This window comes from Vulpes vulpes, chromosome 5, assembly GCF_048418805.1.
Source record: "Vulpes vulpes isolate BD-2025 chromosome 5, VulVul3, whole genome shotgun sequence".
Classification (NCBI taxonomy): domain Eukaryota; kingdom Metazoa; phylum Chordata; class Mammalia; order Carnivora; family Canidae; genus Vulpes; species Vulpes vulpes.
The window spans coordinates 54,419,198-54,447,179 of record NC_132784.1 but is presented as its reverse complement, the minus strand read 5'-3'; the positions used below and the strand labels follow the sequence as shown (position 1 = coordinate 54,447,179).

General features: G+C 36.4%; 1 protein-coding gene across 2 annotated transcripts in view; it reads right to left on the bottom strand.

The window, feature by feature from the left end:
• ZNF407 (zinc finger protein 407) overlaps nt 1-27,982 on the bottom strand; it is a 446,836-nt gene that overhangs the window by 305,401 nt on the left and 113,453 nt on the right. The gene's annotated exons all lie outside the window — the stretch shown is intronic.

Sequence of the window (27,982 nt, the reverse complement as noted above, 5' to 3'; positions counted from 1 at the left end):
ACAGAATTAGTGAAACTCCAGCCTTCCATGAAGCAGTATCCTGAGCAAAGAGATTGAACCAGGTGGAGTGGTAGTCATCCGAAGTGACACAAAACCACAGACTAGTTTCCTGAACCAGACAAAACTGACACCTGTCTACTCTAAATGCTCACTTATACGTAACTGACATTCCTCAATCAACATTGGCAGTGTTTGGGTTTTTTTTTTTTCCAAAGGAACCAAAAATGTGTTGAAGTAACTAATACAAAACAAGGGTGTGCATTCTATTATTAAAAACAGACAGTTGAGGGAAGCCTGGGTGGCTGAGCAGTTTAGCGCTGCCTTCAGCCCAGGGCATGATCCTGGAGACCCGGGATCGAGTCCCATGTCAGTCTCCCTGCATGGAGTCGGCTTCTCCCTCTGCCTGTGTCTCTGCCTCTCTCTCGCTCTCGCTGTGTCTCTCATGAATAAATAAATAAAATCTTTAAAAAAAAAAAAACAGTCGAGAACAAGAACACAGTTTTAAGCAAAGCAGAAATACTGTGACCCACAAAGTCAAATAACTATGTTTGCAAAGAATACCAGAATAGGAATGACATTATATTTTAACAGCATTCAAATCTTACAATTTTTCCTATATCCTCTATTACATCTGATTTTGACAATTATCCTGTGAGATCAACAGTAATTTTTTACTGACTAGTGGGAAGTTGCAATTTTCAGTTCCTGTTCTAAATCAGGCAAATTTCCATATAATTGTTTACGTTCTGTAACACCATTAAAATAACTTATAAATATCCTAAAAGGCATAATTAGTCATATATTCCTAGGTGATGTTTTTTTCACTCACCTCCTATATGGTCCATTTATGATTCTCCAAACATGTTACAGACTGAATGCCTGTGTCCCCCCAAAATTCACATGATAAAACCTAATCCTCATGGTATTAGGACCTGAGGTGGTTGGGAGGTGATTAGGTCACAAAAGTGTAGCCCTCATGAATGGGATTAGTGCCCTTATAAAAAAATAAATAAATAACCCAGCCCACAGAGCTGCCATGTGGAAGACACAAGAAGAAATAAGCTGTCTCTGAACCAGGAAGTGGGCTTCCACCAGACACCAAATCTGCAGGTGCTTGGGCCATGGATATTCAGCCTCTAGCTGTGAGAAATCTATGTCTGTGTATGAGCCACCCAATCTCCTCTCTGCTAGTCTGTTACAGCAGCCCAGACACACTGAGGCAACAAAGTAACCAATTCTTGTGCTGCCTTTTTTTCTTTAAGATTTTATTTATTTATTCATGAGAGAGAGAGAGGCGCAGAGAGACACAGGCAGAGGGAGAAGCAGGCTCTGTGCAGGGAGCCCAACGTGGGACTCCATCCTGGGTCTCCAGGATCACGCCCTGGGCCGAAGGCAGCACTAAACTGCTGAGCCACCCGGGCTGCCCATGTGCTGCCTTTTTAAACCAGATCGTAAGAAATGTTTTCTTTATATAATATTTTAAATGAGTAAAGAACATTAAGTAAGCAAGGCAAGTATGGAAAATAATACTAAGCTGTATGCTTTCCACTAATCTCATCTCACTGCCTACTGTCTGAAAGATGAATATATGCTGAATTATTACATCATTCCTTCACTTGGTTTGATAGTTTTACAAGATATGTACATATTCTCAATATAATCAAATAATTATTATATTACCTCATTATAATGTAACAATATATTTTATGATATTGTAAAATAATAGAATAAATACTATATTGCTTAGTTTGGCTTATTTTTCTCAAAAACGAGATATGGCGGTAATAAAAAGACATTTGGGTTATTTCCAATTTTTCCTGATTCCTGGACACAAATCTTGTTTTTTAAGTAGTTTCTACTGCGTCAAAAACTTCTATGTTCAATCTATCAACTTCCAAGTGTTCCCATTTTGTCCATATTCTCATTTTATCTCCTATAAAAATCTGTAAATCTAAAAAGAACAGTAAATATGTTTCTATTATTCAGAATTTAAATACATTCACAAACAACAGGTAACATATCTACAAGTAGTCAATTTATTTGAAATGTTATTAAATAATATTATCTAAAACTCCATTTGAACCTTTTGGAAGAAATAACTTCCTCCCGCTCCAGAAACAGTACTGGACACAACGGGATGGATGAGGGCAGTCTACACGACGGCATGCTGTCCAACCCACAGTAGTCTCCACGTTTGGGAGAACTGAGCCTCAGTACTTCTCTGCTGGGCATTCATAAACAGCAGCCTGCCACAGCACACAGAAAATGACCAAGTGCCAGGAGGCAGGAACAGGTGATGATATGTTCCCAGGAAACTCAGAAAGACTGTAACAGCAATTCAAGTGATAATTTATAGTAAAACTCCAATAACACCAGAAAAGTAAAAAGATCAATTCCAGACTATACTTTTCCTCAAAATTCTACTTGAATCCAAAACCTGAAATTAAAAAGGCAGTACTTCTTCAATAAACAAATCCTGCCAGTCCTTTATGACTCCGACATCTGTTTTCAAAAGGAGAAACCTAGCACTTAAAACTTCCAAAGCTATAACCCTAAGATAATAATAATAATGTAATTATATGACGGCATTTGTAGACCTAATAGCCTTAGGTATAGTATATTCTAACTAGTCATTGATTGCAACAATGAGGATTCAGAACACAACTTTTGTTTCAATTTTTAGATTAAAAGTAGTAGGTACAAAGTAAAACTGGAATTCCCTCAAAAGAGAAAACTTCATCCTCCTATTTATTTGGTACTCTGTAATAACAAAATCAACATTTTTCAATCAGTCAAGAAGTAAAAATGTACAGCAATAACTTGAATGTACATTCTTAAATTAGGAAAAGTCACACTCACATAAATCCACTGAGACAGACTTCAATACTTCTACAAATACTCATAATAATTCCTACTGCTGTAGGAAAGAAATAGTATGAAAGAAATAGTAATTTTCTTTTGTGCAACGTAGTCATAAAAATGTACACACATTGATATTTTTTGAATTATAAATAAGCATAGCTAGCTTTCGTGAAAGAGAAACCGTGCCAAACATAAACCTATTTTCTCATGACAGACTTTGTTAGAAGGACCTTGATTTAAACCTATTATTCAGACCACAAAAAAAAGACAAGTGAAGTTAGAAATCTACAATAAAGAATATATCAATATCTGGTGTTTTAGTTAAAGAGAACTAAAGAAACATTTTAGAATAATTTGGAAAAAATGTCTTTTTAATTTCACGTCATATATAAATGTAGACAAAATTATCTAAAAACATATATATGCAATTAAAAATTCACCATGACAATTGCTGTGCAATAAGATTATGCTAGAATTTTTAAGATTTTCTTTAATTTCCAAATATTCTCTAATTAGTGTCTTAATTCAATAATCTTAAAAACATAATAAAAGCAAGTGAATTTTTCTGGATATCCCTTCCAACACTGTCTACTACAGAGGTAGAGTTTCAATGAGTCCATAAGATCCTGGACTCTCAAAAAGAAAAGCAGGTACTGGACCATACGTAAGGTCAAAGTTGTGAGCCAATCCACCAGCCCATTTCCATACTCACATTTAGCATGTGCCGCTTCACGAGGTTCATACAAAGATGAACAGACATTCCCAGCATCAGAAGGGAAGTCAGCACATAACCATTGGGGGATCATTTCCCTAAGTAAGTGACAGATAGAGATTGTTGGAGGAATCATGAGTTCATTAATAAATTCTCAGTGTTAATCTATCGCCAGAAGGTCGGAAAAATCAGTGTTTCCAGCCAGAGGTTAAACACTAAACTCAGTACTAAAAAATAACTAAAGAGCCAAAATTGGAATCAACTAATCAAAGTGCCCCATGACAATAGTAAATGCCTGGGGTAGTGCATTATGATAATTTAGTGTGTAGTATTTACTTGATTCTGATTCTGAGTATTGATTTTGAGATATACAATTGATTTACTAACATCTTTTCCAAAGGTGAAAAAACATCAAATTAATGCCTCAATTAACTGTAACACATCACAATTTCAAAAATGTTAAAATATGAAAAAAAATGTATCTTATAAGCAGGAAGAGGTAATAAATCATAATACATCTATTCTTTTAGAGGTAACAGACATAATATACAAATATCTAAAAAGGCAGAATGTTCTAAAGGCAGACGGAGTGTAGTAAAATTCCTTTCACAACATTTAGATTGCAAGAGGTTATTTCCATTAAAAATACCTGTATGAATTCCAATTAGGGAACTTCAGAGATCTTAAAACAGTGACAACTTATTAGGATTTTATCACTACCTATCCTAAAAAGGGAATATTATATACTTCAAATAAACTTACACGGGTCCTTATCTGATTTAGTAATTTAAAACCTCAGAATCTCCTACATTATAAATATGAAAACTTCAGAGTATCATATGATCTTATATTTAACTAAAGATGAGCCAAAACATTAAACAAGAATGGGTATGCCTGTACACACACACACACACAAACACACATACACACACACACACACACACCTTCTATGACAGCATAAACCCTGACCAAACACATTCATGTTCCTTCAAACTGAGTATCAAAGAGAAAAAAAAAATGCTGTTCTCATTTTTTAATATCATTCTTCTATATGGTGATATCCACACCACTTAAAAATGACATACAAACAGACAAACACATCTTTCAAGTTTTCAACTCTGGTTTCCAGCTGCCTGCTACGTATCTCCAATCTGAATACTCGACGGTCATTGTAAATTCAGCACAAACACTGAACATGTCATCTTCTCCCCCACACTGCAATCCCTAATCCCTGTAACTTCCTCCTTCTGCTGTGTTCTCTATCTTGGCTAATAAAACACCACTTTCTAACTAAGCATACAAATCACAAATCTAAAGTCAACTCTCACCATGCCAAGTCACATTCATGTCAACAGTGAGCAAGTCTCAGCTCTGCATCCCCTGGGTCACTCCTCCTCTATCTATCCATCTTTGTTCCCTTACTTAATGATTTCATCATCCATTTTCTGAACAATTAAAATAAAGACCCTAACTGACCTTGATGTCTCTAATTATTCTAAATTCAGCATGAACTATGCTGAAGACATACTATGCATAAGGTAACCACATTATCTTTAATCCAAACCACAGCACTTACAAGACAGAAACAGGGGCCACCAGACAAAATGCTAGGACAGCAGAGATGTAGCTTCCCTGTTGCTTCAGTAGAAAAATCTGCGAGAATAAACACCATAAGCTACATTCTACAAATGAGGACTAAACCAAAGAAAAAAAATTTAAAAACCCTATCACTCTTCATAAAATAAAAGGGTCCACCAAGAAGATGATTATTTTCATTTTTGACTTCTGACTTTACTTTAAACAAAAAAGTCACGAGTGCAGTTGAGTAGTACTGTCAACAGGTATTCAAAATAGAATAAAGCACGAATCAGGCTATCTCTGGAAAATATTACACTGAACTAAATAAAACTGTGGTTTTTATAGGAAAAACAGTCAAAGTCAGCAATTTCATGTATTTCAACCTAATTAAGGTACTAGTCTCATCTCTCTGTAAATTATTTTTCACTGTATATTGAGGAAGGACAAGTATTTCACAGTTCTTTCAGATTGCTAATTTCTAAGTGGTATTCTCTTTTTGCACTGAAGAAAGTATGTCCTCTCAAATATTACAGTAAGGGGGAAAGACAGGATAGCCTTACACAGTAGTATCTTCATAAAAACACATGTTTTCTATGAATATTCTAATTTCTCTTGAAACCTTTTTTTTTTAATTTTTTTATTTATTTATGATAGTCACAGAGAGAGAGAGAGAGGCAGAGACACAGGCAGAGGGAGAAGCAGGCTCCATTCACCGGGAGCCTGACGTGGGATTCGATCCCGGGTCTCCAGGATCGCACCCTGGGCCAAAGGCAGGTGCCAAACCGCTGCGCCACCCAGGGATCCCCTCTCTTGAAACCTTTTAAAAATAAAGTCTTCCAACTTTCTTATCTGCTAGAACAACTACAGAGTTAGAAGATGGAAAATAAAAAAGCTGATTCCCATACACAGCTAATGAGCTAAAGCTATGATGACAAGAAGAACTATCCCACAGCATAATATACAACCAAAAAGGATGTCAGGATTGCTTCTGTCCTCTCAGCTTTCCGATCAGGTACAGAATTCCAGACAAGAACTACACTGCTTCTCCTTCACCAATGTACCCCTGTTCCAGGTTCTCACTCCTAATTCTGTCTTTGGAGGTACAACACAGCTAGGTGGTTTACTCAGAGAGTGGCAGAGTCTATACAGCACCTCCGTTGTGCTCACAGCCTCCAACACAGGTATTAGGGAGGCTGTTTTCACTCTAGGGGCACCACCCATTGTTAGACAGACTAAAGTGCCTTTGCTTAACAACCAAGATAAATTGCTAGTGTTTGAAATGTACAGATCAGACATGGAAAATACACGGAATATATTTTAGATGAAAATCAGATAGGAATTACTGAATTTAAAGATAAGTCAACATCAGAGAAAATCTCAAGTCCAAGTTCTCTGCAACTTTGGTCCGAATAATGTGACTTCATGCTGTATTTAGATCAGATCAAATGATTTTTTTTAAAAAAATGTTTTTAAGATGAACAAATCACGACACTCTTATACTTAGATAAATATCACCAAAAAATAAATAAAAAAAAAAAAACAGAATGCTTGTATTTGACTGATTAGCATGTGCTATTGTCTATGAAAAAGGCCACATGGGAAGTAAAGGTATCATTAAAAGGTTGATTCATGAGGATGCAGAGTAGAGAGCTAGTTTCCTTATTGTGGTAATAAAGCTACCCAAAATGAGGGTCCTCTTCCCTACAATGTCCCTTAAATGCTTTAAAAAATTCCTGGTTTTGGGCAGCCCTGGTGGCTCAGCAGTTTAGCACTGCCTTTAGTCCAGGGCGTGATCCCGGAGACTGGGGATTGAGTCCCATGTCAGGCTTCCTGCATGGAGCCTGCTTCTCCCTCTGCCTGTGTCTCTGCCTCTGCCTCATCTCTCTCTCTCTCTCTATGAATAAATTTAAAAATCTTTTAAAAAAAATAAAATAAAATAAATAAAAAATTCCTGGTTTTGGTTTACCTGGTTTGGGATTTGACATAGACTACCGTCTTTTTATCACCATGATTCTTATTCAGAGAGGTCACAGTATAAATGGTTTAGATTACAACTAGCTTTCATTATATCCCCCTCCTAAATACCCATTTTAATTAAATCCTAAGGCTGTCTTATGCTAATTTAGAGGGTAATTATATAACTTCAAATCATGTGCATGCATACGTATGTGAACAGACATGTGTACATCTGAATATACACATTTATATATACATGTACATTTTACAATATACACATACACAAATGTACATTTATGCAAATGGATGTGTACATGAGTGCACACAAAATTTTCCAAGTATGATAGTAGAAAAGGTCTTAATGATTTATCCTTATATTTTTCTCAATGGATTTACTACCTAAAATTTTGCACATTATCCAGTGAATGACTCTCCTAAACCTTATGTACCACAGCCACTCTTTTTTAAATCACCTGACCAGTGATGATCTCAAACTTCCTATGATGAAGTTGCTTGTCATCTAGTAATAGTGAGAAAAGACACTGGTTCTCTGCCAACTTTCCCCAGGAAAATAAGTGACAGTGACAGACTGGTACAGAGCTGATTTACAAATCCCAGCAGTAATCACATTTGCACAATGGAAGAAAAACCAAAAGAGACATCATAGGGTTACTACTTCAGTGTTGGTACTGGGGAGAGGAGAGACCAGATTACTAGGGGAAGCCCCAGAGTCTACCCTAGTAACTATTCACCTGCCAACAAGGAAGTCTAAAGATCTGTCTGTGCTGAAGAAGGGGTAAGACACTGCTACAAGGGGAGTGCCTGAATCAATTTCTCCCCAAAACCGCCATCCTTTACTCTTGGACTCTGCCCTGAAGCTGCATACAGGCACTGATAAAGCTGTCCTCCACCCAATCTCTACATGGAGCCTGCTTCTCCCTGTGCCTGTGCCCTATGCATATGAGAGAGCAAGCTTATAAAGCATCTTCTTAGTTCTTTGGACTGAATGTGCAAGGCAGAAATCGTGCAAGGCAAGACATAAAGAAGGGCACATACACATCCTAGAGGGCACAGGGGCCACCCCCATATACCCAGTCCTAATCCTTGAAACCCAAAAATGTCAGCCAAATTAAGGGGGTGGAAGGTTTGGAGATGTTATTGGATTAGGGTTCCAAATAACAAAATTGGAAGATTCACTTGGGTTATCAGAGAGAGGGCCCTAAGAGGGCAGAGAGGCAGAGAGAGATGCAGCAGATAAAAGAGGATGTGGCAGGGACCAAGGAAGTAGGGACTGAGGCAAGGTGGCCACAGCTGAGGGCTACCAGCAGCCACAGAGGGAGTGTGGCCCTGCCCACATCTTGTTTTTAGCTAAGTGATGCCAAGGTCTAACATACGACTTCCAAAACCACAAGAAAATGGATTTCTGTTATTTTAAGCCACCAAGTATGTAGTAGTTTGATACAGCATCCACAGAAAGCTAATATAAGCATATTTCATATTTTGCTCAGAATATTTATATTATATATTCTAAACTAAAGCTCTATAAAAACTATCATAATACAAAGTTGAATAAACAAACAACAAATAAACAATAAAGTCCTTAATGGCATTCTGGGCGTCATACCTATTTTTATACATACAGACTTTCCTTTAATTCAGTGTTCAGAATATCATAAAAGCCGTTTCTTTTAATTCTCCACATTCTACTTTCTTCATTTTTATTATTTTTTTTTAAAGATTTTATTTATTTATTCATTCGAGAGAGACGGAGACACAGGCAGAGGGAGAAGCAGGCTCCATGCTAGGAGCCCGATGTGGGACTCGAACCCGGGAATCCGGGGAATCCAGGATCACACCCCGAACCAGAGGCAGGTGCTCAACCACTAAGCCATTCAGGCGTCCCTCATTTTTATTTTTAAATAAGTATGTGTGGTTTTTGATTCCTAGAAACTTAAAAGATGTTGGACCAAGTTACAAAGTTTTATAATTTGTGTGAGTCCTCCTTCAGAGTTTATTTTTGGACTTAATTAAGTTCAGTGAATAGTCTTATAATCATGTTCTTCCTTCCAGGAATATTAACCCAGACTGAAAAAGAGTTGTCAGAAGCATGTTCTCCCTCTAAGTTAAGCTGGAGATGAGCTTTTAAAATAAGGCAGAGCCCAAATGTCAGAATGTTTTCTGAAAGGACACCTGTTTACAAAAGCACCTACTTTTCAGTTGCTGCTAACAGAAACATGTTCTTCGATGCATGATTTCTACCTGCTGATCCTCTAGTAACTAGAGCTGAGAGAAGGTCTCAGGGCTTCATCAATGCTCTGGTTCTCCCTCCCAACCCCTGCCTCACCAGCTCCCACTGGGATGGGGAGAGTATGTCCAGAAGCCCAGGGAGGAGGCATTACTAATGAAGCAATAAAAATTCTAAGGATTTCCTCCTAGATAATCCTAAATTCAAATATTCAAACCAATAATCTGGTACATACCATAGCTTCAGGGATGTGAATACTTTAGCAACAGAAAATATTAATCAGAGAACTTATATGCACTTTGTGGTTAGAAAAAAAACTTATTTGGTACCAAAGAAATGAGAAGCAAGCAGCTCTAAAAACTGAGATATAAAAACGCTTTCCATTTAACAGTAAGTAGATCTGACCTTCTACTAATCTCATGGAAATGCAGAAAATACTTTATGATACCAGGGCCAGGACAAACTATCATGTTAATGGCCACTAATATGATCGAACATCATATATGATTATTTGGTCTACACTAAGTCTAAATAAATGCAATGAATATACCATAAGGAAAATTACAACGAAAGTATGTCTCAAAATTCTAGTAACTTATTAATATTTTCACAGAAAAAAGTGCCATGCAAATATGTGAGGGCTTTTAAATTATAACTTGATAATAGCAGATATTCACTTTACTTGGGAGGAGTTCATATGTCTTTTCAAATCTCCTTAAAATAACTTAGGGTTTCTATGAAACACCTGAAAATACATTAAGAAACTCCAGCATTCACCTTTCAGTGTTCATGCAGACAGTACAAATTCTGCACTATTCTATTCATATAAAAGAGCCAAATGGAAAAAAAAAGTCTAAATTCCCCTTCTTAATCAAATAGTGAACACTAAAAAAAGACACTCAATTTAAGACATGGTTACCATTGTACAGTATCTTTTAACCCATCTTCAAATATCAATTTTATATTGTGTTATATAACACTTATCTTCATATTTCCAACCAGTTTTTAAGGAAATCCAACCAACTACCATAAAATTCTATTTAAAGTCCAGTTAGAGATTTTGAGATAAACTTGCCTTTATTATACATTAGAAAACCATCAATGAATTTCTTGAACAGATATTTAAATGCTCTCAAATATACAACGTATAGCAAAGGATTCTCTATCATGCATAATTAATATTATAAATTCCTGTAATTAATTTTATTAGGATTATTTAAATCTAGAATATGTACCGCTCCCTAAAAATTTAAAAAGCAGTATTACTTCAAATTGTAATAGCCACAAAAAACTGTCTGTGATTCTCATATATGCCTACATATGTGTATGAGTATATAAATATGTGCACGTGTGTACACACAACATATACACTCATACACACACACCTGTGGTTCTTTGCTGAAAATATACACCTTAAAAAAAAAATATATATATATATATATATATATATACACCTAGAGGTATATATCAGAAAGTACAGTAGTCACCTATGGCACTAACCAACAAATTAATTTTTCATCTCTACAGATAACAAATAATCATGATTGCTTAATACATATGTACATATAAATGTATAATTACATATTGATTAGTTTAGCTTTTAGCAAAACACAAGAGTATATTGCATTTCTCCAGAGTAAGATAGTATTTTTTAAAATTATACCAACAGACCATTAGCATTGAGTGAATTTATTTTCCCCAACAGTGCTAAAGATATGCAAAATTTTCATTCTTTAGAGTTGCACAGTAAATGATTAACACCAGCTCTGCTCATTATCTCGCTTAACAAAACTTCTCTAAAAACAAATAAATCAAAAATGCCTCCAAGATTCCTGAATAAATAAATTACAGACCTATTCAGTGGCAGCAATGATATTTTAAAAAGCTTGTGCAAGCTCATTGTACAATTTTATTACAAAACCACATTTGATAAAAGAAAAAACTCTCCACTTTTTCATTCTCTACATAGTTATACTAGCAGGGGTAGCTTCTCAAAGATGAAGAAACTTTATAATAGCAACATATCTAGGAAGTGTTAACCCTGTGTTCCAACAGATTACAGTCACTGCTAATTAGGAGCTGATACTTCTTATAAAGATACTTTTAGGAGCCAAGAGTATTTTTCTCTCATAATGAGAATATAAGGATAATGACAGCTAATAGGAGCTATCACTATATGATCAGAGACCATAAATGAGAACATTTGTATAATGGGAAACATAATTCTTAACTTTAAAAATATAGGTTACAGAGAATTATTTTTATTTCTGCATAACCCCCACAACTTTTACACTAAACAAATGCCATAGAAACAACTGACAAAGGCATCCTGTGTGTCCTGGTTTTCAGTAAAAATGGGCATTATACAACAGCGATACCCACGCTTTATACTTTTAAAAATCTCAATGCAGAAATGGTACTAATTAAGCATAAATGTTAAGAGAAAAAATTAATGAAGTGATGAAATTGCATTATTTTAAAGTGAAAATCAATGTATTCTAGGATTCAATAAAGCTCAGTAGGTAATAAGTCAACTTCATACTAAAAACTGTAAGCTAAAATCTAAAATTAAAGCTCCAACGAGTTAACCTATATTTTATTCAAACAACCACTAAAAAACCATTTTCTTTTATGACTGACAAAAGTTATAATACTAGAAGATCTGATGTAGAAAAAGCTTTATAATTATTCTAATCTTGCCATTAAAAGTATCCTTCAAAATAATTCTACCTACAAGACTCTGCTATTTTCAAAGAGCACAGATACTCATAAAATAATTCAGTCCAAAACACAATAAGCTCCTCGATCGCCATAACCTAAAAGATTTTTCTTGGAATTAAAAAAAAAAAAAAAAAGGAGCGTGTAAATTACGGTGACTGAGACACGCTTTCATGTAGCAGAGTAATACGGTAGCTATTCATCACCTGAAGTCATAAAACACTAGGTCTCGTCCTTAGCATATTCTAATGAAGCCTATCATGCAAATGAGAGTGACCTTTTCTTTGCATTCTGCAAGTTCACATTTATTCCAGGAGTACATAGACTTTGCCAATACAAACTAGCCAAAGACTGGTAATTACTGTAATCAATTAGTAGTTAGTGTCGTTCTGCTCATTTTCAGCTAATGTCAACTAAGCCATTTTTGAGAGAGCCACCCTTGACAACAGCTCCTCTGTTGTTGTTTTTAACATGACAGGAAAAAAGAAAATAAAAATATGAAAACACTCCAACTTTCCAATATGGCCGCAAAGTTGAATCCTTCCAACTGACGTGAAGATGTAAGACAAGGCCCTAAAGTTTGTAATGGACAAAGACTCTCGGGTAAAGTTGTGTATCCTTAAAATGACATTGAAGTTTTCTGCCTATACAATTAAACATTAATATTTAAATATTTAAATGAAGGACACTCTCCTGTGCAGCAGTTCAGACTTGGTAGAACTTGGGCACTCTTCGCAACGGTTGAGTAAACAGGCCATACCCTCTGCTCAGGAACAGTCTATTCTGTCGACAGTTATGGATAGGAAACATTACGGCAGCCGGTAATTAAAGTAAAAACTAATACTGTCTCAGAGATGGGGAATTTTGTAAAGGAAAATCATTTATCATGGCTTACAGTTCTCACAACTGAAATGAATTATCTCTTCCTTTAGCACATATCCATTTTAAAGCGAGTGTACTTACTAAACTAAAATGAGGCCCACTGGCCCATCTTAATTGCATTAGTGAGTAGGCATGGAACAAAAATATAATAGGTCACAGAAAATATTCTACACACTGCATAACATAAAGCCTTCGAATATAAAAAGTAGACATCAAAAACAACTACCAATTTAAGAGTTGGTGAATCACAAGAAAACCAAATTATTAAAACATCTATAGTATTCCTCCTTAACAGGGTTGTTTCTTAAATTTACAATAAAGACTAAAGGAAAATACGTCTGTGGTTTCCACTGGCTAAATAGAAATGTTAATTCCATATCAACTAATGTCCTATTGCTGGACCTGGCCAACATGTGAAGGACAATATATTCAATACCCACTTATGAAAATTTATGAGAGAAAAAAAAAGATCATTCTTGTTCTAGAAAGAAAATAAATCTATAGTATCTTAGAAGTTATCCCAAAAATAATAATGAGACAAATCATTTCAGTAATATTCCTAAACTCAAATGGCAGACCTAAATGCCAACCTTGTTTGTATACATCAAACTGGGACATATAAAGTCACGTCTTGCTTGAATCTATTCAATCCAGGGCCTTTTATAAACTGGAATCACTGCCTGCTAAGGAATTACTAATTTTAAATAAAGAAAATTTACCTGGGAGGAAAACTACAAGGGTAAATTATTTTATATATATAATATATATATTTTCTATGTATATATATATTATATATATAATATATGACTAATGTTTTTACATATTTATACACATATAAAACACTGACACATAACTGTGAGAATGTGTGTACTTTTATTCTCTCCTAGGTGAAGACATTCCATTTATTTCCTGGTGCCTAAAAATATCATTCTTAAATATCTAAAGATACCAATGAAATGCAGTCTCTTTTCAAATTAAAGCCATCTATAAAAGATCAAGTGCCTATAGAAAAAACACAACTATCTTAAAGATAATTTGCTTTAAATCTGTCACCATGGGATCCCTGGGTGGCTCAGCGGTTTAGCGCCTGCCTTTGGCCCAGGGTGCGATCCTGGAGACCCGGGATCGAATCCCACGTCGGGCTCCCGGTGCATGGAACCTGCTTCTCCGTCTGCCTGTGTCTCTGCCTCTCTCTCTCTCTCTCTCTCTCTGTGTGTGTGTGTGACTATCATAAATAAAAAATAAAAAATAAATTAAAAAATAAATTTAAAAAATAAATAAATAAATAAATAAATAAATAAATCTGTCACCATGCATAGAAACAACTTTCCAAAAGAAAAAGCCAGAGAAGGGTCGAAGAAAAATGAAATACACTAAAACTACGCAGGTTTCCTCAGGTATCTCTGGGCAATGTTAGAAGGCCCGCAGAGGTGCAGGAGTCTACCTTTTCAAGGACCTGCAAAATGATGCGGTGTTTTTGGAGGAGTGAGGGGCACCTTGTTTTGCAGTGTTGCAGTGTTTGTTTCCATGGGGAGATTAGGGTAAAAAGAGCAATCAAGTGGCAGTACGTGGAGTGACGTTGAAGATTTATTGGTTGGCTTCTGCAGACTGCTGGAACGAGTCACCTCACAGGGCGTCAAACACACACGACCTGTCGATACTGACACAGAGCCAAACAGCAGGAAGACAGCACTTTCCATTCTTGTCAGAAGAATAAACCGATGTGGGCTCTGACAGTTACCGAGAGCGGACAAGAGCAAACATGATGAGCAAAGGGAGAAAAAAATATCCAGGAAATGTGAAGGGCCTAAGGCTTCTCACACAGAATGATGCCAGGCCTGGAGAAAGGAGCAGTTGCCTGACTTGTCTCCCAGAAAAGGCTAACATGAAATGCTTCACACAAGATAAAGCTCCCAAACAGGGCTGCTTGACCACAAGATGAGGTCTTTATGGTAAACACTCAAGACAACTTGTGACCAAAGTCCTGTTACGACACTAATTGTCCATGAAAGCTGACCCGCAGCAAAGCGCACAGTTCACTTCCAATAGCACAGGCTCACGGGCAGGAACATGATTGTGGGTGACAAAAGACATGCATGTATCACAGAAGATGGAAGCCGCTGAGCATCACTACAGAGCGCGCGCCCCAGATGCTGCTCACACTCCAGACTCTTCAGTGGAAATAAGAAAATTCGAGGACAACGTGCTAGATTTTCTAATTGGTATTTTTTTAGTATAGCTTTCCTTATTCTGATGATGGGGAAAGAGAGAAAGTGGACTGGCAGTAACATTAAGAAATTAGTAGTGGTTACTTCATAAATTTAAAAAATCTTTTAATAAAAAAATTGAAGAATAATATTAAGTTTCTGCTCATATGTACCCTGAATGATTTAATGTTGCTAAAGTGTTTCAATTTGTTAGGAGTGCTTAGTACAGAGAGAGGTTTGAGTATCATATATTGTAATTTACAATCATTGCAGCATTTCAATTTTTCCATAAGCTAATCAAGTGCATAAAGCACATTTCTAATGCAGTAATTTAAAACTACATTAGGTAACTTTAAATTACCTTGCTTATTATATCTTGTAAAAAAAAAGTCATAGAGATAAAAACTAGTATTTTAATTGATAATTTAACAAACATTTTTGACTTGAAGCAGAAAAATGTGTTACACATAAGCCTAATGTGTAACTCCTACATTTAAATTGAAATAGAGTAAATCTTGTTTAACTTTGGAACTATTTCAATGTTTGGACTGATCTACACAGAAATAGTATAGAAAATTAAATTGATTAAAAATTAAACCCATTTAATTATACAGATTTTAAAATTACACAATTTACATACTGAATATATTTCTAAATATTACATACTGTAAACACTCGGATTCTTTTTTAAAAATGAAAATATAATTTAAACACACATGGAGAAGAGTAAATACTGTGACGATGAAAAAAATAAAAACCTTAAAAACTTTTTAACTTTGAAAAACAAAAAAAAAGAGTAATCATTTATATATGCATTTAAAATAAAAATGTTCACTATTAAGAGATTCAATAAAATTCTGTAGGAATTATAATGCATTTAAAATCAGTTCTTGACTACCCACTGGGGGATAAGATGAACGGGTAGATATCCAAGCTAAATCTTGCTTTCTAATTTGACAATTGCCATTAAGACACTTTGTTTTGTTGAGAAAGGAAGAAGAACTACTTCAGTAGTGGCTTAGAAATGGACAGTCATGTCTTATAGATGGTTAACACCTATTTCTTTAATAACGAGCCTCTGCTGATACTCTGGAATGGGATTTTTCAATGTCTACTAGACAATACCAGGAAACCTTAGCGCCAAAGTCCAAAGGCTAGGAAAATGCTTTCAGAAGCACTTCTGCTTACTCTGTTCTTAAAGAGAAAAGGAAAAATAAAACAAATGTTGCTTTGGAAACACAAGACAGTCTGCATGAGTAATTTCAACAAGACCCAGAATGTTTAAAAGTCTCAAGGTGTTCCATTGCTTTTCAGAAGATGTCCTCAAAATGGCTCTGTTATTTAGATTTAAGCTAAGTTCTAAATATTATCTATCTGTATTACAGATACAGCTAACTATGAAAGTCTTAAGGGAAGCACTTGAGAGGTTTTCACACAGTTAGGACTCCACTGTTCTAACACAAACCACTTATTTTGTGACTGATATTTGTTCTTTCTGCCTCTAGGAGGCCCAGCATCTTTATAAAAGAAAAAAAAAATGCATCTTTATAAAAGAAAAAAAAAAGAAAAGAAAAAATCTTTATTTATTCATGAGAAAGGCAGAGAGATACACAGAGGGAGAAGCAGGGTCCCTGCAGGAGCCTGATGCAGGACTCAATCCCAGGACCCAGTCATGCCCTGAGCTGAAGGCAGACACTCAACCACTGAGCCACTCAGGCATCCCAAGGCCCAGCATCATTATCCATAAAATGAGAGCTTTGGATAAGGTAACCTTGCAGATTTAATCCTACTCTAGGATGTAGCACCTGTTCTACATTTCCTATCCCTTGGTAATCTCAGGATCACCGATGTTTTTGGACCCAGATCTGGACAGTTGGCCCCATCCCCCAGGCACCCACTCTGTACACTCAAGATGGAGTCACTCACCTATGACTCTGCTCCCTCCCTGAAAATGTGTTTGTATTTCATAAGTAGGTTTAGCCTCAAGAGGCTAATAAATTTCACTCCAAGAAATAAGGACAAAATTGCTTTTGTTCACTTATTAGGAGATGATCATTTTGTTTGACTTTGTCAAAATCTGATAAACTTACCAAAGAAAAACTCAATGAACTGAACAACTTACAGAATTTCAAATCAGAAGCAAATAGGGTTTTATTCAACTAGTTCAGCTCCATAAACGACTGCCCTGAATTACAGGTACCCTCCTTCCTCAGGTACAGGAAACATACACTCTATAAAGCAGCCCATCCTCTTTTGAACAAATTTAATGATTTGTTTAATGTAATGTTTATATACATCTACTTCTATTAACCCAAAAACAATAAAAAACATCTATATTTCCACTATTTTGCATGAACTGCTAAATCAATGCCCAAAAATACACTGATTCTAGATTTTTATTGGGAATTTACACTATGCAAAAAAAGCAACACATTTTTTGAGGTCTTCTAGGTATGAAAAAAATAGGTCAATAAATAAGACTGTCCTATAAGCTATCAAGAAAATCATCAAGAATGTTCTGTTTACCTTACAGAGGAAGAGAAAGAAAGAGAGCAAGAGATGTCACAGCCCATTAATTAAGACTTAAATGTAAGTTCTTTTATAACTTAGGTTAACAAACAAGTTAGCCAGGAAAACAAACCTCAAATATCGTTAATCAAAGATCAAAAAGTGATTCTCTTTTTTTGTAAGATTTTTTTTAATTTATTTGAGAGAGAGAGAGAGGGAGGGAGAGGGAGGGAGAGAGAGAGAGAGAATGCGCAGAAGCAGGGAGAGGGGCAAAGTGAGAAGCGGACTCCCCCCTGAGCAGGGAACCCCAATTAGGGTTCTATCCCAAGACCCTAGGATCATGACCTGAGCTGAAGGCAGATGCTTCACTGACTGAGCCACTCAGGCACCCCTCAAAAGTGATTCTTAAGGTAAATGTTTCTGACTTATTCGTCCTTCAACTTCCACTTTACAAACAAGGGACCACTGCGTACTTCAATGATCCCTTCCTATGTATCTACACTGGAACAACTTCTGACATAATGCATCATTCTTCCCATTACCCTAAAGAACCCTTCAGAGAAGAGTGAAAAAATGAATACATGTATAGACTAACAAGAACTTAAGCCAAAGGTCGAAGTTGCCAGTGGTCTCTGAAGTACAGTACAGGGCAACGCTTAAACTCCATTACATGTAATCAATGCTCAACACAATACCACTAAAGGGCAAGGTCAAAAAAGTTACCAGTGACAGCAAAACGAAAAGTGGTTGCAAACTCAACCTCAAGGAAGTGAATGTAAATCTAGACAGACAAGCTCCGTGAAAGGCAGCAGCCGGTTCAGGGAACTGAAGAACATATGACCAACTGGGATTGCTAGTCAAGGGGGAAAGGCAAAAGGGTCAATATGAATGATTTGTCAGGGTGCAAGTGTTTCAGAGACAATGAGTATTTCTTGCATTTTCATCCTGACCAGTAATGCAAACTAATCTGCATTTCAGAAAATATTCACACTAGAGAAGCTATAGAGAGAGGATTAAAAACAATAAATGAGAAAACAACAGGAGAACATTAAAACTGTAACCCGTAAAGCTCCCTAACACTAAAATTCCACGTCAAGTCCAACACATGCTTTCCTATCATAGCCTCAAAAGGCAGCAGAGGCCAGGGTCCTGTGCTTTATTTGACGGATGCTGTCCATCAGCCCCGAGAGCAGGGCCTGCACACTGTGGTCTGTAGGCATCTACTGAGTGAGAATTGCATCACTCCCCAGCAAACAGGACTTTCCAACCCTACCGAAGAAAACGACATTTGTTTAAAAAGTATCACCTTCTAAGAGGCCACTCAGAACTTCAAAGCATTACACACACACACACACACACACACACACACACACGTTACTATTAAATTACCTCTACAAACTCTGCCCATCAAAAATATCACAATAATAATGACTTTCTAAATTCTATCCTCTTAGGACTACTTCTAAAACTCATATTAAAAATATTTCTTTCCATTTTTGCTCATGTTTATACTGAATACTAAGAAAATACCCCAGGCCTAAAATCAATAGATTCAGAAGTTTTTTAAGGCAACTATATGCATATAACCTTTGTACACCACAGTGATATCTTGTTAACACATATCTTATTAATGACTTTGTTTAATCCATATCCCCATCCCCACTGTATCTAACATATTTTACACAGTCTGGGTCCTCGCCCAAAATATACACTAAATTCATAGTAAATGAACAAATGAGACAAACAAGGCACATGTGATGAAAAATACACATTTCATCTTTCTTCTCTAGAGCATCTAGAACAGAAGAACCCATAATATTCAAACCATTCTTTTAGCAGAAAAACCAATTCACAAGCACCACCAATAACAGAGACACAAGGGCAGCCCTGGTGGCTCAGCGTTTTACCGCCGCCTTCAGCCCAGGGTGTGATCCTGGAGACGGGGGATCAAGTCCCATGTTGGGCTCCCCGCATGGAGCTGTTTCTCCCTCTGCTTGTGTCTCTGTCTCTCTCTCTCTCTCTCTCTCTCTCTCTCTCTCTGATGAATAAATAAATAAAATCTTAAAAAAAAGAAAAAGAAAAAGAAAACAGAGACACAAGCTTTGAGCAAGAGTAAGAGAGTGAAGACTCTCCTCTCCTGAAAACCCTCCCCCAAGTCCTGGGCAGATGTCCAATAAACACTGATATAAATGCTTAGTACCAAATTGCTGCTGGGCCTCTGCCTCCACTGGGTCCCTTCATAATGGCAATTCACTTGCCCTCATTTCAGTAGAACCACAAATTACCTCTAAAGTTAATACTGGGCACTAACCACAGAACTACTGTAGTGAACCAGCAGTTTGGATTATGGTCTATATTCAAATCCAAACCTGTCCTGGCACTTAGATGAAAACACTGTAGTGAACCAGCAGTTTGGAATAGGGTCTGTATTCAAATCCAAACCTGTCCTGGCACCTATATGAGAATACTTCCTTCTGAAAAAGCACGCGGAGAAAAAACAATGCACAGAAACCACAGACAGAACAGTAAATAGAAGCATGCTGAGGGATCCCTGGGTGGCGCAGCGGTTTGGCGCCTGCCTTTGGCCCAGGGCGCGATCCTGGAGACCCGGGATCGAATCCCACGTCAGGCTCCCGGTGCATGGAGCCTGCTTCTCCCTCTGCCTGTGTCTCTGGCTCTGTCTCTCCTTCTATCTCTCAAGAATAAATAAATAAAATCTTTAAAAAAAAAAAAAACAAAACAAAAAATAAAACTAAAAAAAAAAAAAAAAAAAAAAAAAAAAAAAAAAAAGAAGCATGCTGAAAACACAGGGCTGAGTAAAAGGCTTCCAGAGAACACCTCTTCCTTATTTTTGTTTTTTAAAGTTCATGACCAGTCAATGCTGCTGGCTATAGTGACATCCTCAGGGCCCTCTCTGGTCATAAGTTTACTTTAGGTCTTCCCCATTTTCACTCTCCTGCCTTGCTCTGATACACTCTGTGTCCCTGGTCATCCAAGCTGTGAACAGAGAGACCTCTCTCTCACACTACACTCTCCACTTATACAACCACATTCCCTCCCCAGAACTTCAACTGGCATCTCTATGAGATCAGGTCCTCACCTTTCAGACAAACTCCAGAGGCTTTTCTAGCTGCTTCATTTACATCTCCCTTGCTAAACAGAGATAGATGGTCCATCAACATGTCCACTGATAGATTTAGAGAACTGAACATACTGGAAATCAACATGAGGAGGAAACTTAGAGGGTGTGTACTTAGAGGGTGCGTACTAATTCCTAAGTTAGGAAAACTAAGTAAAAAGCAGGTACAGACAGATAGACAGGGGGCCTGGGCTAACCCCAGACTAGCACTCTTTCCTTTGGGTCACACAGCCACCAATTGTCCTTCAATCCTAAACGTGAGAGACAGGTGAGGGTCCATCTCACAAAACGTCTTCTCATTCATGAAATTTTCAAAACCTAACATTCTAATCTCCTCACCCTTGACTTTCTAAACATTCTCCAAATCGGTCACTTTGAACTTCTACACTGCCTTTACCTGCTTATCTGCTCTATTACCCCGCATCGAAGTAACTGCCAAATCTTAGAGCTTCTACCAATGTTTCTTCGATGCATAGGCTATGTCTAGCCTCACCACTATATTGGCTCTCCCATCCTTCATTATCTCCCCACTACACAGCAGCAAAAAGCCCTTACCTGGAGTTTCAACCTCTTAATCTCTGCCCATCATAGGCAATTAAAGCCTTTAAAGAGAAGTCCTGCTTGAGCTTCTCTATTCCTCTGCTCATCAACCTATTAAGAGTCCATCCTCAAGTGCATTTTCTACTCAGTACTTTCAATGACTCCCCATCACCCACAGGACAAATTCTAAGTTGCTTACCTGCCCACTTGGTAACTTGCTATCCGTCTACATCTCCACTCTCATTTCCCTACCAATGTATGTTCCAGTAAGGTTCACAATCCCTTATCCAAAATCCTGAAATCTGAAAAGTAATAAAAACTGAACGTTACATTTTTTAAAATCATTTGAGGGGAAACCGGACTGGAACTAACATAAGGCTTTTCAGAAACTTCATTTACCCACCTATGTTGAGTGTTCATCTGTAGCACAGAAAGAGCAATAATTAGATTGGGATGCTACCCCAGAGACTACCTGAATTAAGACTTAGTACACGCAACATGTATGCTTCCTAAAACCCAATCAACTGTGAATTGCCAAAAATACCTCTGTCCCCAGGTTCCCAGCTAAGAGAAGGCAATAGCAGAACACCAAATCCTGGAACTCAAGAATCTTAAATCCTTCCAGAACCATGCCCTCCCGCACTCTCCTTCTAATAAGCCTTTTCTCACCTCAGTTTTGGGGGTGAACTTGACCTCAGGTCTGACATCCTATCTGAAGCCTCCACTAAATCATTGCCCTTTTCATGGTGATTTAAATGTTTCTCCTCTAGGTCCCAAAAGGAAGGGCGAAAATCACATTTCATCTGTTTTGATATTCCTTGCACTTGGCTCAGTGCTTGGCACATAAAAGAAAACTAATGTTTGTAGAGTGATACTGAGTAAATTAATCTTAACTGTGAATAATGAATTTATAAATGGTAAATGATCCTTATTTCCTATTAAGAAATGTAGAAAATGTAAAATCCCTATGTTTCTCTAGGAATTGACTGCTACCTTATAAAATGACTAGAATTTCTACTCACCCCCAAAAAGATGGACTAAAATACCACAAATGCCAAGGACCATGTAAAATACTCACAACTGGCCTTTTCTTTAAAGAATAAATAGCTAAGTAATAGTTAAATGGTAAGTTCCAACATTGAGTATAAGGAATCTAAAATGTAGGGATTTCTATAAGATTAAGATTTGAGTATTTCCCTATGAATTTGAGAATTAATGTGCATTAATTAAATAGTGAATGATTTATAACTCAAGGTCCAGCCACATTAGGGTCTCTGAGCAGGCCCTGCTTTAACTCCTTGTATAGGGTACATGATAATTGACAATACCTGACGAAAAAGGCCAGTGGTAGCAAAACACAGCATGTTAATAAAATTCCCTGATGGGTAAATTAAAGTCAACATATCTACACATATTCTGAAATTCTTTCCCAATATACACTGCGGCCTCATTTTTCCATGTAATTTGGTTTATGCATCTTAATATTTTTCTCTGCTTTTCAATGTGATTTTCAAAGGTAAAGTTATTCTTTCCATGCACAGTATCCCCAGGCTTATACATAAATTATTGGCTCTAATGATTCAGACTTAGTGGTCAGTCCTATACAACTCTCCGCACAGCAAATATAGTGTGTGAGGTATTAGCTGGAATCACTCTTGTTTAATGAGATGATCCATCATGGTGTCTTATAATTAAACACACCCTTAGCCATGATTCTTGGACAAAGAAAACACAGTGTTAAACAATATGGACCCAAGAGAATGAGGTGTGATGAACCTTCAGTGAAGAGAGGTCTCAATTCATGTCACAGAACAAGAGCTCTACATAAAAACATACTGTACATAAAGTATTATCATTACTTCACTACTATCCTCCAAATGGCGGAGAACACACTGTCCACAGAAGTAGAGCAGAGTAAAAGACCCTTCCAATTCTCCCTCATTCCTAAGAGAACATCCAAAACATTGCACAGCCACAGAGGGATCCGAGTAAAAATCAACACCCAATGAGTGTGCCAATGGACTGCCCCACAAAAGAAGTTTCCTCACGGAGAAAGAAAGCATCAGTTTTGTATCATTAAAAAATCATATTTTCACCAAAAAACTAATGAACACTACTTAAAATATTATATTTTCCAGTTACATAACACCTTCTCAAATATGAAACCATATATGAAAATGTCCAAGTGAAAAGAAAGCGGTTTCCCATTTTATAAGAAAGGAAAATAACCTCTCTAGGCCCTATATTAAAAATTGTAAGAGGCTGAAGCTACTATTAAGTCTCAATCCAAGTCCAATTATTTTGTTTTCAATTAGATTCTACTGCTTACACTCCATCAGGTTTAGCAAACTTCAGATTACTAGATAAGAGTAAATGATTTAGCAAACATGAAGATACTCAGGGAAATAATAAAAAAGAAATGAGACAGTGAAGAAACTATTTTCATTGTTAATAATTTTACAGGTATGAAATTAGGTTCTGTCTCACCTACCATAAAAATAATTTTAGAATCAGTTATTTAAACAAGTAGAATGAAATACATATTTAATAGGCACAGAACATAAATCATTTTAAAACAGGTAGATGTAAATTTTTTAAATGGTGTGAAAAAGTTTGACCAAAATAGTTAATTAAAAACAAGTTAGGAGAGTTCCCATCCATAAAATGAGAAAACATCAAAACTCTAATGCTAATGGTTGGAAAGTGCAATAAGCAGAATACTCTCACAAGTGTTAAATAGATCAGACTTTCTAGTAAGCAATTTTTTTAAGAATTATTTATTTATGAGAAAGAGAGTGTGTGCACATGAGTAGGGGGAGAGGCAGAGGAAGAGAATCTTCAAACAGACTCCCCACTGAGCACAGTATCCAATGTGGGGATCACATGGGGTTTGATCTCATGACCCATGAGATCATGACCTGAGCCAAAACCAAGAGTTGGCTCATCTGACTGAGTCACCCAGGTGCCCCCTAAAAAGTAATTTAGTTTTATATAAGAGCAACTTCAAATATCACCATTCACTTTGAAATCTAACGTTTCTACCTCTAGCATGCCAAAGAAATAATATGAAAGGGCACCATAATGTATATAAAGACATCCACCACAAGGCCATCCCTATGAGAAAGTAAAAGTGGCAACCAACCAATGCAAGAAGCATTAAGAAATAGTGATATAAAATATTCTGTGCATACATACAGAATGTTACACTGGTATAAAAATACCTACCAAGAATATTTTCATGGTATTTGCAAACACTTCTCAGGTAATTTTAAGGCAAAAGCAAATTTTTAAATCTTATGTATAGCACATGCAGTTGTGTAATACTAAAAGAATTATATCAAAATGTTAATGTGAATTAAAGGTGATTTTTCACATTCATTACAATTTATTAACCCCTCCCAATTTCCCACAATGAGTATAATGCCTTCAGAATAAAAGAAGTATTTTTTTAAATAAACTACAGATTTTTCTTTTAAATTCATACACTTCTGGTATGAAGTAATAAGTGTCTAACAAACCAAATCTCTTACAAATAACAGCTATAAAGTTTGGACAGAATGCTAACACAAACTATCTGATGGTTCTAAGGAGTTAAGAAACTCCACAAGTTTTAGAGTAGAGGCAAGGCCTGAAGCACACAGATTAGTGACCAGTAAATCCAGACCCACTCCCTCACAGGTGGTTTTACCCAGAAGATGCCAGAGGTGGAGCCCAAAGACAGGTGGGCAGCTAAAATCACAGTGGGGAAAGCAGCTGTACTTCTGGATCAGATAGCAAGTATCTCAATGCAAGGACAGCCACGGAAGTCTAAGAAATAAATACCATAAAAGAGGGAGTCAAAAGATCACCTGATTCTATGAATAAGCCCAGAATAAGCCAGCCATGTATGAACAAGGAAGGCTAAAAGCAGATTGCCATTAAAACTTAAATATCAGAAATGAGATATGAGCAGCTGAATCACTGCAGAATGAGAGATACTATCTGAAGGTAATGACATTAGCTGCCTGGTAAAATGAAAATACCAACAATATTAGAGGCAGTAAAACAAAATCCAGAGACCACACAACATGAAATTCAAAATGCCCAGGAGACAATCCAAAATTACTTAAGGAAGAGCCAGAAAACTGTGACCAAATCTCAAACAAAAAGATCTACGGCAAGTAAGGTGACCAAAATGCTATAATTACTTTAAGGGACTTCAAAATAGCTGTTATAACTATACTAAGTAGAGTAAATATGCTTGGAACAAATGAAAAAAAAAAGGAAATTTCAGGAAAGAAATAATTTTTTTAAAATCAAATGAAAGTTTTGGAAACAAAAAATATTTTTTTAAGATTTTATTTATTCATTCATGAGAGACAGAGGGAAAGGATGAAAAGACATAGAGACAGAAGTAGGCTCCCTGTGGGGAGCCCAATGTGGGACTCGATTCCAGAACCCCAGGATCCTGACCTGAGCCAAAGGCAGTTGCTTTATCACTGAGCAACCTAGGTGCACCCCCAAAATAAAATATTTAGAATAAAAAAATGGACTAAAAAAATGGAGATGACAAAGTAAAGAATCAGTGAGTCTGAGGGCAGATCAATAGCAATTACCCAATATGAAGAATAGAGAGGAGGAAAAAATTAAATTAAAAAAAAAAAATAAAGAGATGGGGGGCACCTGGGTGGCTCAGTCAGTTGAGTGCACAACTCTTGGTTTTAGCTCAGGTCATGATCTCAGGGTTATGAGACAGAGCCCCAGGTGGGGCTCCATGTTCAACAGGGAGTCTGCTGGAGATTCTCCCTCTTCTTCTCCCCCTCACAACATTCCTGCACACATGCATGCTCTTGCTCACTCTCAAAATAAAAAATATATATATTTTTAATAATAAAATGTCTAAAATTTTTTAAAAAGCAAAGATAGCCTCAGAGTCCTGCGTATGGAACAAGCACAAAAGATCTAACATACAGTTAATTAATTAGAGTCCCAGAAGGAAAAAAGAGAGAGGAAGAAAATGGGGCAACAGAAAGTCCTGAGGAAATCCTGACTCACTCAGGAACACCCAGTTTTGATAATATAAAGATGTCAACAGACCTTCTCCTTTAAAACCAGTATAAAACTGCATATAATTATCAAAAGTCATAATTCCATGATTCTCAACATCAAATTCAGGCACCAGGTGGAAAGGCACCTTATTTAAAGCCCTGGGTAGGAGCTGGTGAAAAGAGCACTTGCCTAGGATACTACCACTCCTTCCACACACCCCTTGGACTTGGTGATGGACATGACAGTTTTACTAGCATAGAAAAGAAAGAAGAGAAAGAAAAGGAAAGAAAAGGAAGAAAAAAAAGAAAAGAAAAGAGAAAGAGAAAGAGAAAGAGAAAGAGAAAGAGAAAGAGAGAAAGAAAAGAAAAGAAAGAAAAGAAAAGAAAAGAAAAGAAAAGAAAAGAAAAGAAAAGAAAAGAAAGAGAAGAGAAAACCAGGAGCTATAATCCAAGGTGGTGGAGGAAGGAAACTATTTCAGGGAGGGAGCAAAACCACATAGCTATGTCAGGGGAAAGTGACAAAGTTGGTAGGATGCAAATAACTAAATCTCACAACACGGCTACTGAGAGATATAAGCCCAGTTTGAACATGTGGCAGACAAGCAAGAAATTTAGAAGGAGAGCCTATAAATAAAAGACCAATAAAAGGACTAGATGAAGCTCTCCACACATTCCTGGTAGACTAAGCAGGGGTACAAAGAAAACCCAAGGGAACATGGCAGATAACAAAAGCCCCAAGATAAGCATAACAAACAGGTAAACTCTCAATGCATCCCAATACACAAAGGAAAAGAAGAGCTAATGGCAAAGACCTTCATAAGCTCAATGTGTCAGACATAAACATTGCCCAAATCATTGTTTGATCATTATATTTTACATCCACAGGGGAAACACCCAGGAAGTCAAGATAAAAATATATAAATAAATCATATAGAAACACTGGAGGCTACCCACAATGGGAAGATAGAATTCCATGATTTTAAGGCCATGAAACATGCAAGTTAAAGGAAAAAACACATTCTCTGAAAAGTGAATCAAAATCCAAACTTATCACACCTTACAATATAAAATTTCCTATTTGCAACAATTACAACAAAAAGACATCATAATATATGTGTCAAAGAAAAGATAAACTAAGACCCAGATTAAGGAAGAAAAAAAAAGATTCAATATAAAAACAGAAAATTGCTGAAGACCAGATGCAGAAAAAGTCTTCAAGTAGCTACTGTAAAGATGTTCTAAGAATTCTTTTAAATGTTCAAAAATTAAAGAAAAATACAACGACAGTGATTCAACACACAAGGAATATGAATAAGAAAATAAGAATTACAAAAAAGAACTAAAGAGAAATGCTAGAGATGAAAAGTACTAAACAAATAAAAAATAACTATATGGGAAAACAGCAGAATTAAGAAGGCAGAGAGAAGAGTCAGGAAAATAGAAGAAAGAATGATATTAATTAACTAATCAGAAGATAAAAAATAAAAGAAAATATTAGGAAAAATGAACATTGCCTCAGAGACCTTATGTGACAATTTGAAGTATTTCAACAAATGTGCAATAAAAATGACAATCAGAAAAGAAAAAAAGGGGCAGGAAAAAACATTT